General features: G+C 40.7%; 1 long non-coding RNA gene across 5 annotated transcripts in view; it reads left to right on the top strand.

Moving 5' to 3' along the window:
* Positions 1-20,355, top strand: part of LOC142073504 (uncharacterized) — a 52,870-nt gene that overhangs the window by 20,624 nt on the left and 11,891 nt on the right. For 4 of the 5 annotated variants that reach the window (XR_012670389.1, XR_012670392.1, XR_012670388.1 and 1 more), the window contains exon 2: positions 2,276-2,351. This is a non-coding gene — a long non-coding RNA (uncharacterized LOC142073504). Of the gene's footprint in view, positions 1-2,275; positions 2,352-14,821; positions 15,141-20,355 lie in introns of those variants that run through there. The other variant, XR_012670391.1, reaches the window with a different exon arrangement.

Here is a 20,355-nt window from a genome sequence, read left to right as displayed (position 1 = left end):
AAATTTGAACACTTCCCCAGCCTTTGGTTGGGGCGGGGATGTCACTCCTTTCCTGGACTCCACCTCAATGGACCCACTCCACATCACTTCATTTCCCACCCCTTAGCCATTGTGCAGTCATGTCAAAACTAAGACAGTGGAAGCTACAAGTATTCTTCTAATGGGATGGCACTATTATGTGGATGTAATGCAATGTTTCGTACAATCTGTGAGGAATGTTATAACAGGGGTTTGCTGTATCTTTTACTTGAGATTCTTGGGTGAAATGCACTATAGAAGTGCAAAGCCTCATTGTTCATTATCATCAGGTAAACAGAACTGGGGAGCCAATAAAGCAGCTACACCCATTTATCACAGAGTATTTACCAGTGGATTTTGCTTTTTAAAACAGAACCTTTAGTCAAAGTGAGCTCAAGTCTGCAAGGTGCTGAGTGCCTACAACATTCCGTCAGCTTCAGTGGGAGCTCAGGCCTCTCAGAGCTCACAGGTGGTGCTGACCACCTGGCAGGATCAGGCCCAGAATTAGCAGAAGACTATGGGTTATTACTTATTCCAGCTCTAAGGGTACTGCTCAGTGTGTCTGTTGCAATTGCAGTTCCTCTTTTTGGCTCGAGAGAGTATGGCTCTTTTTTTTTTTTTTTAATAGTTGAGGTGTAGAGTGAAAGGTGGGCAGGAGAAGAGGGACAAAGAGAGTTATCAATAAGGGGGCCAGCTGTGTGAGGTTACTGACCTGATTTCAAGCGTACCGGGGTACTCCATGACCCCTGTAATTTTACTGCCTCCTGAGTTATCGTTTGTGATTTTCACTGGAGTGAAATGATACATCAGGGAACAGTAAGGATTCCAGGAGCCCACAGATAGACAGAATACAAAGTACCTACCAAAACAGCTGCCATACCTCTGGCAAATATATTTTTTTAATCTTTTACAATGGAGACTTCAACTGCCTATCCAGATCCCCTGAGGTGTGGTTAATTGAAAACACTAGAGAAGGGAACGTTTTTTACAATCGTGGGCCCAGTTCACAGTGCAGACGCTATACAGGCACCTGCATCTCAGCTGTCAAGGAGCTTAATCCAGATTCAAACATCCCCTCTTCGCAGCTGTGGAATGTAGCCTCGGAGCTCCTGCTGCTTCCCCATGAAGACCTGCTCCCCTCAATGACCACAGAAAGAACACTGCTGACTCTGCCAATGTTGTGCTCAGTGGAGTTCACACCAAATGGGGATGGAACAAATTCTAAGGCTGCTTAGCAACATACCAGAGGCCAATCAGAGCCACAGAGAGACTTAAAAGATAACATCAGGAAAAATATTAATCAAAAACGAGCTGATATCAATCAAAGGAGAAGGATCGTCATTGGCAGAAGAATGGAGAAGGTATTCTGTTAGAAACAGTATAGCTTATCCAGCTTCTGGCTGGAAACACAGTTGGCTTGCAAACACAGCTTCCACACGTAGTTATGGCCAATTATTAAAGTCATGATGACTGGCCTAACTCTTTCAGATACTACGTGTTTACTAGAACTGGTTTAAAAGAAACCCCCAAAGCTTGCAAGATATTAAAGTGTTTGAATTGGTTCTAATTTTTCTGTGAAATAGCGATCTCACTTTTTCTGAAAAAATCACTCCCCCCAAAAATGTAGAATTGTTTTCTATTTGTGTGTCTGTGTGTGTGTGGGGGGGACCCTCTCTATTACCTTTTTAATTTGTTCTCCTTTATAAAAAGAAAAAAAAAGGAGCTTTTTTCCTCATTGAAACAAAATGCAGTTTTAAAAAGCTTTCACTGGTAAATGAAAAACATGGTCAAAACAATAATTATTTTTTGTTTGGGTTGAAAAGACATTTTCCACTGAAAGAAGTTCAGGTGGCACATTTTTGACCAGCTTTAACATTTACGACAAGCTCTAACATTTACACAGTTTTTTAAACCACTTTAACTTGGATAAATAATCCAGACCCTTTATAGGAAAAGTCTGATAACATTTAATTAGCATCAAATGACTAGGATGCTATATAAATGACTCCTAAACAACTAGATCTTTGTTTCCCTGCTAAAGAATTCAAAAAGTGGGTTTAAAAATTCTATAGAAAGTTATCACCATTTATTACATTTTACAGAACTTCCCCATAAAGGCTAAACCATTACATCCATTTTATATGAAACATGCATATTTTTAATGGTCTGTGAAAGATTTGTTTCTTTTTAGTGGATTAAGACTGTTAAGAGTTGCTTGATTGGGAGCCCTGTACTGAAATCTTTTTTTGTTCAATAGAAGAAATGCAACACAAGATGTGTTATAGTCAGCATCTATCTTGAGCTGGAGTCAGAAAGGAGAGCAGAGACTGCTGGTAAGATTACTGTTTAATGCCGTTTGTGGTGATTTTGTGATATGGACGCCTTTTAAACTAAATTGACCCTTTTTGCCAAAAACTAGTTCGCTTCACTCAGGCCAGTGAACAGCCACAACTTGGTAACAAAATCAAGTCACCAATTGCTTGGCCCAGACTTGAACTGGTGGCCTACAGGTGAAAGGCTGCGAGTCCCAAACAAGTAAAACACATTTAAAATTCTGCTGTTCAAGGCAAAATGCACTGCTGGGGCAAACTACCAACAATTCACTTCGTTTGGGGCCAACCGCTCCTCCAAGACTCAGCCAACAGAATGTTTCTCCTACCAGCTTGTGGGAATGTTCCTCTTTCTTTCCCTTTTAAGGCAGGAGTTCACAACAGATCATCAGCTTTAATCTTGACATTCCTATCCATTTCATGTCAAGCCTTAGGGTTTAATTATGACTGTGACAGCCAGAGCCGCCGTAGCGGGGGTGTAGAGGTGAAGTGGGAGTGCAAAGTTGAAGTGACTAAAGACATCATGCCTCAATAGGACAAAGGCAGGGAAAATACCTTCCTGGGTTCTGGGTGGAGCATGCTCAGCAGTGCTAGTGGCTATAGCTTTATAAAAGGCGCAGCAGGACCCTCCAGTTGCTAGGAGGGGCACAGGTGGCCATGTGCTCATCCACCCAGTTTGGCCCATTTGAGGGCTGGAGCGCTGTTGCCAGTGCAAGCCAGCTCCTCCTTGTGCTCAGGGAGTGTGAGCAGTAGCTTCCCTCCTGCCTGCTACACAAGAATGTGGGTATGAGGGGAGATTCAACCTACCCTTTTGCCCTTCTAGGGCACTTGTGCAGTATGGACCTTGTGAGTTTGAAGGCTGACCGGACTTTTGTTTTACGCCTGGCAAAAGACAACGAACAATATCCCCGACACACATGAACCGGTATTTCCCACCCTCCCCACCTCACATTCCCCAAGTGATTTTGCAGAGGAGGACACTGTATCTCTCGATTTTAAAACCTCATTTCAATGCATTGGCAGGGAAAAATGTTTTCAGCTTCCCCCATGCTCCCTTGCCTGCTTTGTGGCTTGATTTAATTTTACCAGGCTAGAGCCAGAACAATTATCTGATTCTTCATGTACGGCATGCTTTCCGTGGTCATTTCTGAAGTTTTACTGGTTCGTAACCTCTGTAATCAGAAGACCCAGTTAAAAAAAAAAAAAAGAAACTAAGTGAACAGGCAGGAATTTGTTCATATTATCCCTTCCTAGCTGTCCAGGCTTTCATCCTCTTCTCTCCCACACATGCCCTTATTGCTCCGCGACTCACCCACCAATGAGGGTCTGTCAGTGGCAGTGAGGGGTCAACATCAAAGCACTTTTACAGCTAGCAGCTTGCAGCTAATGCTGGCATTATGGAGCGAAATAGACCAAGAGAGCCAGAGAGAGAGAGAAGCATAGGGATTGAATGAATGGCTCTCTCATATAAAAAGAGACCAAAGAATAGAACAAAACCTTCTATTCTCCCACTCTTTATAATACTCCTGAGCTGAGTGTGCGTATGTGGTACACAGCTGAGTTTGAACTGCATTAGCACTCTTTCAGTTTACAAACAAGAGGCCTAATTTAGAAGAAAAATCTCCTATCTGATTATTTCTTTGTGCTCACCCATGTGGCAAAAAATGTCTGTACAGAGAAGTGGGGGGAGAAGGGGGGCTACTGAGGTGGCTTATTAACTTCTCAGGCTATATCATGATTGTGAAGGGCAATTGGGAGATCATTATTCATCCATAATTTCCAGACTCAGAAAAACAAAAGTACAAAATACGTGCAGTGAAGTCTGGCGGGATTGCTGTTTGTCCCTACACCAGCATGATGACAATACGCTGAGTACACCCGATACTGGCAGCAAGTCTGATGCTAAATCTCCCCGTCCCCCAAATACTAATGAATTATTTTGTCCGATGCCACAGATATCAAGGTTGGATGTCTTTCTAAAAGATGTGCTCTAGCTCAGCCAGAATTTGCGGACTAGATTCAGGAATCACTTGGTGAAAATCTATGGCCTGTGCTATTCAGGAGGTCAGGCTAGATGGTCAGAATGGTACCTCCTGGCCTTAAAAATCGACTAATCTATATTTTGAGCACTGGAAATCAAAGCTACTGTGTCAATGAGAGGTGTTCTGCAGAGATTCTGGAGTTTATGCTGATATGAAAGCCACAGGTTTGCTACTGACTGCATCTGGAGAATCTTGCTCTTTTGTATTAGGTTTAGCTGAATGATAGCTACAGTATCACTGGCTGACTGAGCCTGGCCCTGCTTTGAGGCAGTCAAATTGGGAGCAATGGGCATGAAGGAGTGAGCAGCTGGCAGCTTGGAAGAAATACTGGGAGAAGTTCAGTTTGGTTCTCAAATAGACATCAGAGGGGAAGGTAGAGAATACAGCAAGAGTGCAACGTGGTCATAAGAACGTAAGTGGCCAATGCCAGATGCCCCAGAGGAAATGAACAGAACAGGGAATCATCAAGTGATCCATCCCCTGTTGCCCATTCCCAACTTCTGGCAAATAGAGGCTACGGACACCATCCCTGCCCATCCTGGCTAATAGCCATTAATGGACCTATCTTCCAGACCTAAGGATAAGCCTGAGCCTCAAGGCTTTAATCCAGATCCAAATTTCCCCAAGAATCAGGGACAGCTGGACAGCTGGACACACAGTGGACTTAGCCAGCCAGTCCCCTACCATGATTCCTTTCTGTCCCTTCCTTGATGTGGGGAGTAAACTCTCATCCTTCTTCAAAAACCCTATCAAATGTGACTTTTGCAGTGCAACTGGAAGATTACCAAATCTGGGCTATTTTGAACCAAGGAGAAAGGTGGGCATGGGTGGATGGAATGAGTTCCAGAGTCCTGGAGCCTTCACTGAGAATGTCCTGCCAGCTGCCTTTACTATTACAATAGAGTCTTTAATTACTTGATCACATACTATTTTGGGGCATTTTTTCCTACAATTTATTTTCACTCTCCTCCTGTTACATATTAACTCCCTCAATGTCCAGTAAAGCTACTGACTTGCTTAGGTGTCATTCTGGTGCTGTGCAACAAACTAAAGTGAACACACAGATGTCTTATGTATGCTGACAAATATTTGTTATGACCCTGATCCAAAATCCATCAAAGTCAATGGGAATCTTTCCACTGGTGTTTGGATCTGGCCTTGTTACTCTATGTTGTGCTAATACTTAAACTATGGTAAGAATAGTTTTCTCTGTGTTTTTCATATCAATGGTATCCAGGGACGCTGGAATAAAATGAACACTACATTCTCCTAGAACAGTGGTGGGCAACCTGCAGCCTGTGGGCTGCACGTGGCCCGTCAGGGTAATCCGCTGGCAGGCCGTGAGACAGTTTGTTTACATTGACCGTCCACAGGCACGGCCGCCCGCAGCTCCCAGTGGCTGTGGTTTGCTGTTCCTGGCCAATGGGAGCTGGGGAAGCGGCATGGGGCTGCAGGGACATGCTAGCCACCTCTTCCCACAGCTCCCATTGGCCAGGAACTGTGAAATATGGCCTCTGGGAGCGCCGGGCGGCCATGCCTGCAGACGGTCAATGTAAACAAACTGTCTCACGGCCTGCCAGTGGATTACTCTGACGGGCTGCGTGCTCTAGAAGGTGATTCACATAGGTATTTTATTCTGTGGGGAGAAAAAAACACTGCATGGTATTTTGGACATGGGGTGGAAATGACTGAAAAAAGGAGCTAGAATAGAAACTTTAACTATAAAGGTCACTAGCTACCATTGTTTCTACAAAATATTAAAATTTGGAGTGTCAGCTACATCACTCAGAAATGTGTGTTGGCCCCGAAAGGTTTTCAATGAGAAAATGTAAGCAAGTACTAAGGGCCAGACCCTCAGCTAGTGTAAACTGTTGCAGCTCCATTGTGGAGCTATGTCCATTTACACCAGCTAAGGATCTGGCCCTGTATTGGGTTCTACACACTCGGTGCTGTCTAGCGGTTAATATATAAAAATTCTCTAATGATTTAAAGTATGGCATAAAAAATGAGCCACCATGAAAATCAACATGATAGTAAGGGGAAGTGGGTTGCCTGGGGAGAAACCTCAGTCGTTGCCTTTAGGACTTGCTAGGCTAACTCCAAATTCTTATTTATATTATGATACTTGCCACCATTGTTCATTAGTTAGTATGTGTTCATAACTGCAGACTGTTACAGACAGAAAATAAGGACATAAATATTTAACCTTTGAAGAGGGAACTCATTTACTGGAATTCCAACTTTATGAACTAAGGTTATAAATATATCTCAGATGTACTGCAACCAACATAATATAATGAGACCACATGAATGGCTGTCATCGTCTTTAACCTTTGATTGTTTAAAAGCTCAGATCTTCATTTATATTAAGGGTTAGCCGTGATGAACAATGAACTGAGCTGTCCAATCAACAGGCATATGCTATTATGACATATGTCACCGAAAGAAGCCATCCCACCGCCTTCTTCCCAGTCACTGCAACTTAGCTGTAGCCTGTTGAGAGTTCGAAAAGGATGTACATTTTAAAGTTGCCTCGTGGGGCCTCTGTAATGCTAGAAAAATCTTTTCGCTTGCCTGAGAATGGCCGGTTTATATTATAGATGTTTTAAATATTCAAATTCAAAGACTAGAAACAAAGTGCATTTTAAAAAAAGTATGTTGTCCCTGGCAAAGGTCTGCTTTTAGGTGCGTATATATAGGACTGGATGTCAGGATCTCCTATATGCTAAATCCCGGTCTTAATGTCTCTTTGTGTGTGACTTTGGATTAGTGTCTTAATTTCTCTGCCACAGTTTACCTTTCTGGGCAAGGAAGAAGGATGTCTACACTGCTAGGTTTAGCCCCATAGAGTGAGCTCCGTGAGCCTGAGCCTGACCTGGGCTCTGAGACTTGCTGCCACAGAGTTTGTTTTTTGCTGTGTAGCTGTGCCATAAGTGACTTGCTCAAAGTCACACAAGAAGTCTGTGGTCGGGCAGAGAGTACAACCTAGATCTCTGGTCTCCCAATCTTGTGCTTCAGTCATAAGACCAGCCTTCCTAAATGCTAAAGTATTGTTATTCTAATCAGACTTATGAACTCATAAAACCCTCTCTGTTATAAAAAGCTTTGTTACAATGCAGAATAATACAATATGCTCAATTAACAAATTTACTGTCAAGGAAGAAAATACAAACCAATTGATAAATTAAACAGTAATAAGTCACCAGGACCAGATGAGATTCATCCAAGAGTTCTGAAGGAACTCAGACACGAAACTGCAGAACTACTACCTGTGGTATATAACCTATCCTTTATATCAGTTTCTGTACCAGATGACGGGAGGATAGCTAATGTGACACCAATTTTTTAAAAAGGCTCCAGAGGCAATCCTGGCAATTACAGGCCAATAAGCCAAACATCAGTACCAGGCAAACTGGTTGAAATTGTAGCAAAGAACAGAATTATCAGATACAGATGAACACAATTTGTTGGGGAAGAGTCAGCACGGCTTTTGTAAAGGGAAATCATCCCTCACCAATCTATTAGAATTCTTTGAGGGGATCAACATATGGACAAGTGTGATGCAGTGGATATAGTGTTCTTGGATTTTCAGAAAGCCTTTGACAAGGCCCCTTACCAAAGACTCTTAAGCAAAGTAAGTTGTCATGGGATAAGAGGGAAGGTCCTCATATATCAGTAACTGGTAAAAAGACAGGAAACAAAGGGTTGGAATAAATGGTCCGTTTTCAGAATGGAGAGAGGTAAATAGCGGTGTCCCCTAGAGATCTGTGCGGGGATCAGTCCTATTCAACATCTTCATAAATCATCTGGAAAAAGGGGTATACAATGAGGTGGCAAAGTTTACATACTATACATACAAAATGATAGGATCTAAATAGCTGTTACCACTCAAGAAAGAGATCTTGGAGTCACTGTGGATAGTTCCCTGAAACCATCCACTCAATGTGCAGCAGCAGTCAAAAAAATGAACAGAATGTTAGAAACCGTTAGGAAAGGGATAGATAATAAGGTAGAAAATGTCATAATGCCCCTGTATAAATCCATGGTACCCCTACACTTTTAATACTGCTTGCAGTTCTGGTCACTCCATCTCAAAAAAGATATATTAGAAATAGAAAAGATAGAGAGAAGGGAAACAAAAATGATTACGGGTATGGAACAGCTTCCATATGAGGAGAGATTAAAAAGACTTGGACTATTTAGTTTGGAAAAGAGACGACTGAGCGGGGGGATATGATAGATGTCTATACAATAATGAATGAGGATTTGAATGGAGAAGTGAATAAGGAAGTGTTATTTACCCCTTCTCATAACACAAGAACTGGGGTCACCCAATGAAATTAATAACGCAGCAGGTTTTAAACCAAACACAATGAAGTACTTCTTCACAAAACCTGTGGAACTCATTGCTAGGAGATGTTGTGAAAGCCAAAATTATAACTGGATTCTAAACAGAATTAGATAAGTTCATGGAGGATAGGCCCATCAGTGGCTATTAGTAAAGATGGTCAGGGATGTAACCCTATACTCTGGATGGCCCTAGGCCTCGGACTGACAGATGCTGGGACTGGACAACAGGAGATCGATTGCTTGATGATTTCCCTGTTCTGTTCATGTCCTTTGAAGCATCTGGCAATGGCTTCTGTCAGAAGACAGGATACTGGTCTAGCTGGACTGCTGTCTGACCCAGTGTGGCCATTATTATGTTCTTATATATAAGCCAAAAATTAAAAAAAAAATTGTTCTTGATTTTTCAACTAAAATACTAAAAATTTCAAGAAAACCAAAACTTTTTCATGAAAACCCATTTTTCTTAAAAAAATAAAACACTCTTCAGCCAGCTCTGCTCATTTTCACAAATAATCTATGCTCAGGATTTGAACTCAAATCTTGAGCGGTAAAAGGTCAATGCACCTAGTCGCACATTCAATGGTATTAGAATAAAATGTTGTACATCCAAACACTACAATTTTGCACCATAACAAGAATTGCCAGATCCAAAGTACAGATCAGAACACATAGTATAGGAACACAAATTAATTGAGTGACTTTCAACAGTTCTATGGTAGTGAAAGAAAAAAAGATCACAACAGTACATTCTGTACAATAAATAATGAAGAGTTTGCCAATACAGTATAAACCTTTCTCACCATGTTACTGCAAAGCAGCCTATTCTGCAACATACTTTCAGTGTTACATCATAAAAGTGGTATCAGAAAATGGTTTATTGTAAATTGCAACCCAGATTGCCATATATCCACTACAACTCCAGGAATCTGAACTCTAAAGTAATTTAGAGGTAGGGTTACATCATGAAGAAAGGATATCCTCCCTGGGAGATAAAACAATACACAGTGTCTATGTCTTACAGATGTAGTGAGAGACAAAGCCATTGGAAATGGACATCAAGCTGGGGAAAACTTTTCTGAGACTAGAAAGCTTTTTCCAGGAAAATCAATTAAGAAGGTTTGTTTCTTGAGCACAAATGCTTATCCTGTTTCTCCCCCTGCCTTTATATTGCAATACAGAGTCTGTCTGATTTTAAATAAGTTTGCTCCTATCACTTTGATTGAAATAAACAGCTGATCATGCTATCTCTTTGATCACCAGGCTGTATATTATAGCTTGTACAGGGCATGGTCGTGCTTATAGTGTCAATAACAATAGCTAAATCACAAAATTCTATTTGGAGCCACCTTTCATTTCTGTAGACTTTTCCTATGTCTTTTCCTTCTATTATTGCATACAGAATTTTGGCCTCCACTTTTCTAATTAAATATCAACTTTCTATGACCAGTAATTGAATTATCCCCTAATACATGCCTAACATAGCACAACTGACCAAAATAAATGGTCACCGTTGTATTTATGTACAAATGATTTAACTCCATTGGGTTGGATTAGAGCTAGCTGAAAATTTTCAAAGTTAGAAATTTTGATGTAACTTTCAGTAGAAATTTCAAATTTTCACCCAAAAAGGAGGAAGGAAGAAAAATTAAATGTAAATGTTTATGATTTTTCCTGTCCAGTTTTTTACAGAAAGGTAAATAGAGGCACAGAAATGGTAGGTGATTTCCTCAAGATTACACAGTGGGTTAGCAACAGGAATAGTTCTGACCTATAGGGCCAGTCCTAAATTGCTTTTTTAAACTACGTCTCCTATTTTGGAAAACAGATGCTGTGCATCTCAGACATTGCAGTGAATAATTGTCCCTGGGGAAGTAAGCTATAATTAAAGGAAAGTTGAATGAACAAGAGAAGCTCAGGCTAAACATTAAACTGTATGTGTTGTAAGAAAATTCAGCTTTTTGACTGATTCACAGTGCATCTATAAATTACAGCATAATGTAACGTATCATGTCTCAGATACAAGAACAGTACTGAAAAGAATAATTTAGTTTCTTATACATAGTTAATGATGAATTACCATTTACATGTTTCAGCATTCACCAGTACATATGGCCATAATTCAGGAATCATGACAGTACAAAATCTATTACTCTAACAAAAGACTTGTATCAGACAATTATCTTGATGGTTTCTGTCTTGTTCATGGAGTAGCAGTGCCTTCAAAGAGCTTTGTAAGTTATCTGCCAGCTCTGGAAGATTTTAGACACCAATGAGCCTCTCCCCTCAAACGTAAAACATGTAAAAGAAAAACTAATGTTATGTTTTAACGTTACTTAAGAATGGTAGCGTTCTTTATTTCTTTCTTTTCAGAAAGGCTGCAGTAAACCATCAGTGTATCCAGTTCTTTCAGTTCTATGGCCTAGATTCTTTTCTATGCTTTCCCCCAAGAGTTGTGGGCTATCTGGTCCATTCCTGAAGGAAGAGAGGGCTATTTTCTCTCGATGAAGAAACCAACCACTTTGGCCTGGAGTATACAACCCATAGTTAAGGCTAAGATATTGTCACAGATATTTTTAGTAAAAAAGTCAGGGACAGGTCCAGGGCAATAAAAAAAAATTCACGGAAGCCCCTGACCTGTCCCTGACTTTTACTAAAAGTATCCATGACAAAATGGGGAGTGTTGGGCAGCTCCAGGGCCAGCTGGGAGCTTTGGGGCCCCCCACCAACCATGGGGGCTTGGAGCTCCAGGTTCTCGCTCTGCTGCTGCTCCGAGATGTGGGCTCCCCTGCCTCCCGCAGCAGCTGGAAGCTGCGTGGGGCCAAGCCAGACTGCAGGGTCCCCCCTGCTGCCCACGGTGGCTCAGAGCCCTGTGCCACCCAAGGTGGCCAGGAGCAGTGGTGTAGTCCTGCTGCCCCTGGCAGCAGGGAGCTCCGGGGTACCCCCTGCCACCCATGGCAGCTGGAAGCTGTGGGGGTCCCCCGCCACCAGCGGGGGCTGGAAGTTGCGGGGTATCCTCACTGCCTGTGGCAGCTTGGAACTCGGGGGCCCTTGCCTCCTCTGGCTGAGTCACGGGAGGTGGTGGGACCCTGCATTTCCCAGCTGCTGCAGGCTGAAGCCACGGAGGTCTTTGGAAGATACGGATTCCATGACTTATGCGACCTCCGTGACAAAATCGTAGCTTTACTCAGTGAACAAAGAAAGACCAACCATAACCTCTTTATTCTTTGATCTATATGATTTTGCAGACTGGACTATGAGTATTGTTCACATATGAGTAGGCTTGGAAGGATTAGATTTTTATCCATAAATGTTGATTTCACCGTACACACACAATCAACGAAAAAATATTTCTATCAGTGATCATCTATTTTTACAGATAGGTCAAGTGAGAAAAGTCCTGCTTGAGAACTTATTAGTGTTTGATTTACGGATCTTCAGTTTGTATATTTTGACATGTGATGTTGACAATTTGTATTTTAGCAGTAAAAGCTTTAATTTTTTCAATCTCACCATCTACTGTCATTAAATAATTATTGTCCGCCCCACCCATTATCTGACCCTCCATAACTTCCCACAACTGTGAAAATTTAAATGAATAATAAAAATGCTTAAAACCCAGAATTTTGAAGAACCGTGAAAATTTAAATGGACAAAAACTAAAAAAATGCTTTGAAGTAAACACTGATATTATCTGTTGAAATTATAAAAATTGAATTCTGCCAAGCCTACATATGAGTTAATGGAAACCCATATGATAATTTTACCTCCCTGTATTTTGTGCATAGCTGCATAAAGAAAGGAAGCTTTTAATTAACTCCTTAAGTATCATAAAACCACAATAACATAAGACAGTCATTTCAATGGAGTACAAGGAAGTAAAGTCATATACCTCAGGACCATGAGAATAGAGCTGTAAAATAGTCTAATCCTGAGTTAACTACTGATGCCCTATGGAAACTACAGCATATCATTTATCTTTCTTGTGGACAATCAATCTACCTGTAGGACTTTGATGAACACAAAACAAATTGCACACAGATTCTACTTCTGAGTTTATCATATCTGGTTTTCATCATGGTTTGCTATCACCTGCTTCATGTTATGGTTTAACCCATGCCAACAATCCATATCCAGAACCAAGTAATCTCAACAGGAGAAATTGGGCACTATAGTAGGCTACAAGCTCCCGCGGGACAAGACCTGCCTCCTTTCTTAGGTTCTTCAGTTAATTCAGTGAACTGCTGATGGATACCAACATTCCCTCAATTTGAATTACAAGCATCTCAGAATCTTGAGCCCAAATATTGGTCTTCTATTGGACAGATGAAATGTTTTTGAAAATGCTCTGACTCTTCCATTTAGTCAAAAACTTTGTTTCTTGGACCAAGCAAAGAAATCAACTCCATTTATTGACATTGTCACTTTTATTCTCAGCTTCTCATCAAAGAAGTTTCCATTGAGTCTGTCAGATTCCTTGATTAAATCATATGCCTCAGCTTTGAGCCTGTTTTTAGCTCAGTTGACATCTCGCCCTAAATATAAGCTTCTGCTTAGGGCTACCTCTTTCTCATTCAACCTGTCAATCCTAAATTTATCAAAATCCAAGATGGGGATATCCTTTTAACCTATTTATCCACATTAGACAATTGTTGGCTTTTCCCTCAAGGAGATTTCTGGGAAGCTTTCCACTCTTCTGTCACTCTGTTAGGCTATCAAGGTTGTCACATATGTGCAATTCATTTGTAGTTCAGATATTTGATAATGTCCAGGGGGTTATGAAGTTTTATAGTACAGCAGAACTAAGGCTCCCTGTCTGAGTCCAGTCTGAGGGTTGTTTTGAGGTTCATTCATGTCTGAAGACCTTACCTTAAAGATAATGGGCTTGATTTTCTTCTGACTTACATTGTTGTAAATCCACTGACTGCAGCAGATTTACTCCTGATTTACACTGGTGTAAGTGAGCGGAGAATCAGGACCAATGTTTTTTTCATATCAGTTAGCCTCTTATATGACATAATAGATCATGGTTTAAATATATTTTGTTAAGATGTAAACCTAATACTGTGGCCATTCCCCTCTGATTCTGTAAATGAAAAGTCAAATCCTTAGACTTCTTTAGTGCACCAGATGTTCACTGATGTGGTTTAGAACTTTTCCTAAGTTCTGTACATGCGTTTATTATGCAACCCTGATCTGGACAATCCCCAAACTTTGGGAAAGTCTGGGTCCAGAGACAAACTCTGCAGCCTTGGCCAATGTTTAAAATTTAGAGGTGAGGGTGAACATACACCTCAGTTCCAAACACCTATGATTAAATGGAAAACAAGGGATACATTTACCTCCCTCTATTATTTGTATAGCCATATTTACAGTGGGAGAAGAGAGACACATGGCCAAGAAGGAAGGACAGCATGGTGTAGAATCAAAACCCAGGTCGCATCGCTGTAGCTTCCCTTTCATCTATAACAGACTGAACAAAGGCCCTGGATCAGAACACCCCCAATTGTGGGATTAGATCTGAATCAACACAAGCCCAATTCTATCTGCCTTGTAGAGTGATATAGGTAATACTGAAAAAAGAAAAGGAGGACTTGTGGCACCTTAGAGACTAACCAATTTATTTGAGCATGAGCTTTCGTGAGCTACAGCTCACTTCATCGGATGCATACCGTGGAAACTGCAGCAGACTTTATATACACACAGAGAATATGAAAACCTACTGAAATGGTTCATCACCATAGCTGAAAGGCCAGTCTCATTTATTGAAATAAGACATGAAGGGATATATTCCTCTGTGGAGTAACTCCATTGGTTTAGGAGACTTCATCAGAGTTACTTCAGGGACGAATTAGCCTTTAGGTAGGTGTCTTACTGTAAAAAAGTTTCCATCCCTGCTAGAAACTAACTGTGGTTCTAGCAGAATGTCACTCCCTGGTATACGTTGGCATATCACACTGTATAAATAGTCCTGAATGAGTCTTAGCTACAAACTTTACCAGGCTATCGGGTTCATCTAGAAATTAAAATATTTTGGCTTTAATCGCTTCTCTTTTCTCTGATGCATCTCATTATACTTTCCAGGTCTGGTATATTTCTTCTATGAAGTTCACAAGATAAAATCAAGTTAATCAAATGGCAACTCCACCCCAACATGCTATAACAAGAAATGAGAGGGAAGGAAAGAGAAAAAAAGAAATCTACGCTAACATCTTTCTTTGGCTCTCCCAGTGCATCTTGTCTTACCAGCATCTGTCTTCAGACTCAGATACTGTAAAGGGATCTGCCACTGCAGGTCCTTATACCTGTGCAGAATACCGAGGATATAATGGCTCAGAACTACTGGATGGAGTTGCAGGATTGGGGCGTAAGGCTGAGATTTTCAAAGTTGCCTAGGGAGTTTAGACACACAGTTCCCATTGAAATTAGACTGTAAGATCCATGGGGTAGGTGTCATCTCTATTTGTGTGCTGAGCTGCACTGAGTATTTTATATGGTCAATAAAATTTATAAATATTAACTAGCTAATCCTTCCAATTCCTTGAGGTGGTTGTTAAGCATTATTATCCCTATTTTACAGAAAGAAAAACTAAGGCAGAGGGTAGCCACTCACATGGTGAGTAAATGGCAAGATAGGATTAGAACTCAGAGTCTTCAAACTTGTGAGCAAATGTGCTCCTTACTCCTGATCATGCTGTAATAGTATATACAAATGGACATGTGCCACTACATTTCTATGATTTTTTCCTTTAAAGGCTAAGAATAGCTTCCGGAACTTATTAAAAAAATCTCTTCCAGGTTGCCCTCTGTTTCATACATTAGTTTGTTTCATATTAGCTATTGCAACACAATTTATCCTTATTGGATTATAAACCAGGAAAAAACCAGGGGAGGCCTGATTCTCAGTTTCATGAAGGCTGCTTTACACCACTATGATGACATGAATTGGCTTTAAAGTGAATGTAAATTACACCCATTTTAGGGCCCTTTGCACCACCAGATAGGTATAAAGTAGTCTTATGTTCAGCTGATATGGAGCAAATCTATTTTTGCTGACAAAACCACGTGATAAATCATTAAAATAAAAATCGATTACTTGTGATTACTGGAGTAGGGGTAGCTGAAAGCATGCTGAAGACTGTTGAGTCTTCTAGGACATTAATAACCAAGAACCACTAGAAATAACCATGGTAACAAACAGTAGCTAAGTACAGTACAATCACCCTGATTACCATAGAATTAGCACAAAACAAATGTTTATTTTTCCTAAATATGTGGATGATGATGATGATGATGATAATGTTAGTAACTACCCCAAATTACAGAGTAGTCGCCCAAAATGCCAATGGCATTGCATTAAATGCTTTGCTCTGCACTTGTTTTCAGACCTGCCTTTTCTAAATTGTGTAGGAAGTGTATTTATAACAGAGCTTTTCTGCTCTCTCTCTTCCTCGGTCTGTCCGCCAGCCCCACTAATCTGAATATCAGTTGGATTCTCTGATCACATTACAGCTGACCACAGCCCTTTTCTGATGTCACACTCATTGCACTATTAACCTTTTTAATAAAGCGCTCTCCAGACGGCGACCCCAGGTCTGAGTCTCATTTCCACTAAGGCTTTGTCTACATGGGAAAGTTATACTGGTATAAGCTAAGGTGATATAACACCCCATGTGGACATTCTTATTTTGGTCTAAATGAGTTTTTTTCGGTTTAGTTTACTTCACTTTGGGATGGATTTTAAGCTAAGCAGAAAAAAAAAAGACACTGATTCCAGCATAAGAGTGGTTTTATGACAGAATAAAAGTGCCTGCACAGGGAGTTATACCAGTATAACTATATTGGTTTAGCTATATTGGTATAACTAGTAACCCTGATAATGAGAGTCAGGCCCCACATAAACTTCTCATGGAGTTCAGAACCCAGCCTTGCTCATACTGGTCAGTTGTAGTTTTGGCATGGACTATAACGGAATTAGATTGAAATGACTGTGCAGAATACTGAATATAGAAACATATTACAGTAGCAAAAATAGTGAAGATAGCAATTAAGATCTGGAGTAAGATGGTCTTGTTGATTCATAACATACAGAGAATGCACCTGCTTCTATTGTCACACTTGCTTTACACTAGTGTAACTTTATTGACTTCAGTGGAATTGCTCCTGATTTCCACTGATGTAAGTGGGAAGAGAATCAGGTCCTCTATATACTGTCTTGCAAAATAATCAGCTGGTATAAATCAAGGTAGCTCCACTGAAGTTAATGGAATTATTCTGATTTATATCAGCGAAGGATATATATTTATGTGTGTATATATATATGTGTGTGTGTGTGTGTGTGTACAGACACACACACAAATACAGTGTATATTTCTCTGTGACAGGAACACACACACACACAGATAGATATAGGGCCATGGCCTTAGAAATACACACTCTATGCATCAAGATTCCCGGAAAGTTGAAGTTAAAATCTAGTCACAGCCTATCAGGCTCACATCAGTGTGAGGCATAATGACAGCTGGCATTCGGCTGTTTTCAAAAAACCCTTTTACAGTATACAGCACCATGCTTCAACACGCGATTGAAGTAATTAGCTACTGAGCGGCTGAACGTACCCCGCAGAGCACTGGTGTCTCGTCTGACACATCTGGGCACAGAAAGTAATTGAAACAGCTGCTTCTGCCCATATGGCAGCAAAAGCTGGTGGTAGAGTGCCCGCTGCCTGGGCTGCACCAACCTCCGGCAAATTAGCCATCATTAATCCCAGAATCTGACCAGCATACTCAGAGCTACTAATCAAGACACTGGGGAGGGGGAAAATGGGAGGGAGGGAGAATGCAGGGGTGTGGGAGGAAAGGGGCTGTTTAACTCTATTCCAAATGGCAGCAAAGTTAAAACATCACTCTCCTCTCTCACCAACACACTCCTCAATCGGCTTGTCTAGGTGGCTTTGCCCATGCCATTCATAAGAGGGTTGCTAAAACAGCAGCATCACCGTCTAAAAGTGTCACACTGATAAATGTACGTCTGGCATCACACAAAGATTATAAATAGCTGTGTGTAAGCTAAGAACCTGGAGTGTTTTTACATGTTAGTGGATGCGGCAATTGAACCAAGGAACACTATGATCATATGATGCCCTTATCTGTGGATAAAAGCTGCACCCAATCTATATAATCGAGGTTTTCTTCATTATTTTCTCAAGCCTAGTGCAGGTGCAAACCTATATGTGCAATGTGTGCTCATTTGGGCTCGTGACACCATACCTTGTAATGAACTTTATGTAATCCGGAGTTAGTTGCTCAGAAAAATGCATCCCTCTTTGGCATTGTAAAGGGCAGTAGGTTAGGGAGAACTCACTCTTAGATCTAAGGCTGCGGATTCACTGCAGAAATACAGACTGAAATATAGAAAAAAGCCTTCTGATGACAGTGTCAGTAGCATAAAATAGCTAAAAGAAAAGGAGTACTTGTGGCACCTTAGAGACTAACAAATTTATTTGAGCATAAGCTTTCCTGAGCTACAGGTCACTTCATCGGATGCTTATGCTCAAATAAATTTGTTAGTCTCTAAGGTGCCACAAGTACTCCTTTTCTTTTTGAGGATACAGATTAACACGGCTGCCACTCTGAAACATAAAATAGCTAGTGTAGTTAAGTGATCGCCTTGATTGTCCCTTCTAGATGTCATTGTGCTATTGGATAAAGGTACGTTTTCGGTGAGCAAGCCGAAGAAAGTTGTGGTGTTTATACAATAGAAAAATAATATCCTGTAAACAAGGTCTTGTAATTGTTACCCTTCTATATCCTGTATTTGGCCATTCTCCTTTTACTGCTCCAGCTGTAAATGAACAGAAGATATTACAATAGCTGATCCTACCAGGTACAAAGAAGCATCAAAATGCTTTTCATGAACCAAGTGACTCTTTCCTTCTTGAACTGAAAAGGTTGTTTCCTACAGAGTGACTACCTTATTTTGTTTTCTCTTCAGCTTTTTGAATCAATGAGGTATGATACGACTGAGGATTTTAGCAAAGCAAAACCTGGTGAGCAGAACAGAGATTCAAGAAATCTTCTTAACTGTGTTGTGGACTCATTTTAATAGACTAACCTCCTTCAAGTGTGTATTATGTTCTGCACATGGATCAACAGTGTCACCAACATAAATCTTGTGCAAATCTTGATGTCGTTTTCAGCTTTGCCATACAATATTTAGGGTGTTTGTATGGAGGGTAGGTTGTAACCTGTGAATTATGCCTTACTTATCGACCTCGTTAACTAATAAAGTCAGGAGTGGATTCCATTCAGGACTTTACCACTGACTCACTCTGTGGCCTTATGACATTAGACATGTGTGCCTCTGTTTCCCCACCTACTACATTGTACTTAAAGAAAAGATTATTACATGAAGGTGGGGAAGGTGAAGGGGGGTGGGGCTTATGCATGCAAAGATAAATATCAAGCAAACAAACTAAGCAACACATGGGACTAACAATGCATGTGCCAGCCATCAACCTAACCACTCTGCTTGGATCTTGTCTTCACTTACCATCAATCACCCTTGTGAAATCTGTGCTCTTTGGAGCAGGGACCATGTCTTCCCGTATGTTTGGAAAGTGTGGGTACTCCCACAAATAAAAAAAAGGTTAAATACTAATACAATACCTTCCTAGAATGGATTGGAAATTCGTTAATATTTGTACAGTACTTTGAGATATTCAGATGAAAGATGCTATGTCAATGAAAGTATGTATTATGTCACACAGTCAGCATCATGACTTCACTGCAGGATCATTTAAGAGAAGATGAGCTGCAAGAGAGCAATTGCTTTGGTAATTAACAAACAGTGTAAACGAAATTATGGAGAACATATGAAAGGCAAATGGCTTCTCATGTACGTGATCTTCTTTGAGAGTTTTCCCTGGAATGTTATTCTCTCTAGTAAAACACTAGAAATCCTTAGATCCTTCCACAAGGAAATATCCCTCTTCTGTTATGTAGGGATAGGAGTTTGCCCAGATTACCCCAGTACATATCTGTGCTAACAAAAAAGGTTAATAAACTCCATTGCACTCAAGAACGGCATAAGCAGCATGCCAATTTTGGCTGCTGATTCTCATGTGCCTGGTTCTGTTCTCACTGGCTTCTTAAGCCCTGCCAGAGACATTCTGGTTCATGAAAGTGGCTTGTTAAAAAGAGAAAGAGGAGAGAGAGCTGGCCTCTTGCACTTTGCTTCCAGGAACCCATAGTCTGCAAGGGAGGGAAATATGGTGTTAATGCTTCCCTTGACACAGGTATCAGGTAGTGTTGGCAAAACATATTCTTCCCTTTCAGACATTCCAATGCTTCTGGATTTTGAAGACAAATGGAAACTATGTCTTCTATCAGGGTGTCTGCAGCCTGGGCTCTTCCTTACTTCCAAATTCACTTTTTATTATTTCTTGGCTGGCAGGGTACATCAGTCCTTGTACTCTCTTAAAGGCTGAAAGGAGGGTCACTGACTGCTTTTTTTCCCTTCAAAATGCTGTTGGCTATTTATTCAAAGAGTACATGAAGTTCCATTTCAGTAGTTCAGTTGTGTGTATTATAAGAATTCTGCAATAATTTTGTTTCTTA

This window comes from Caretta caretta, chromosome 10, assembly GCF_965140235.1.
Source record: "Caretta caretta isolate rCarCar2 chromosome 10, rCarCar1.hap1, whole genome shotgun sequence".
Classification (NCBI taxonomy): domain Eukaryota; kingdom Metazoa; phylum Chordata; order Testudines; family Cheloniidae; genus Caretta; species Caretta caretta.
This window is presented reverse-complemented; position numbering and strand designations above follow the sequence as displayed.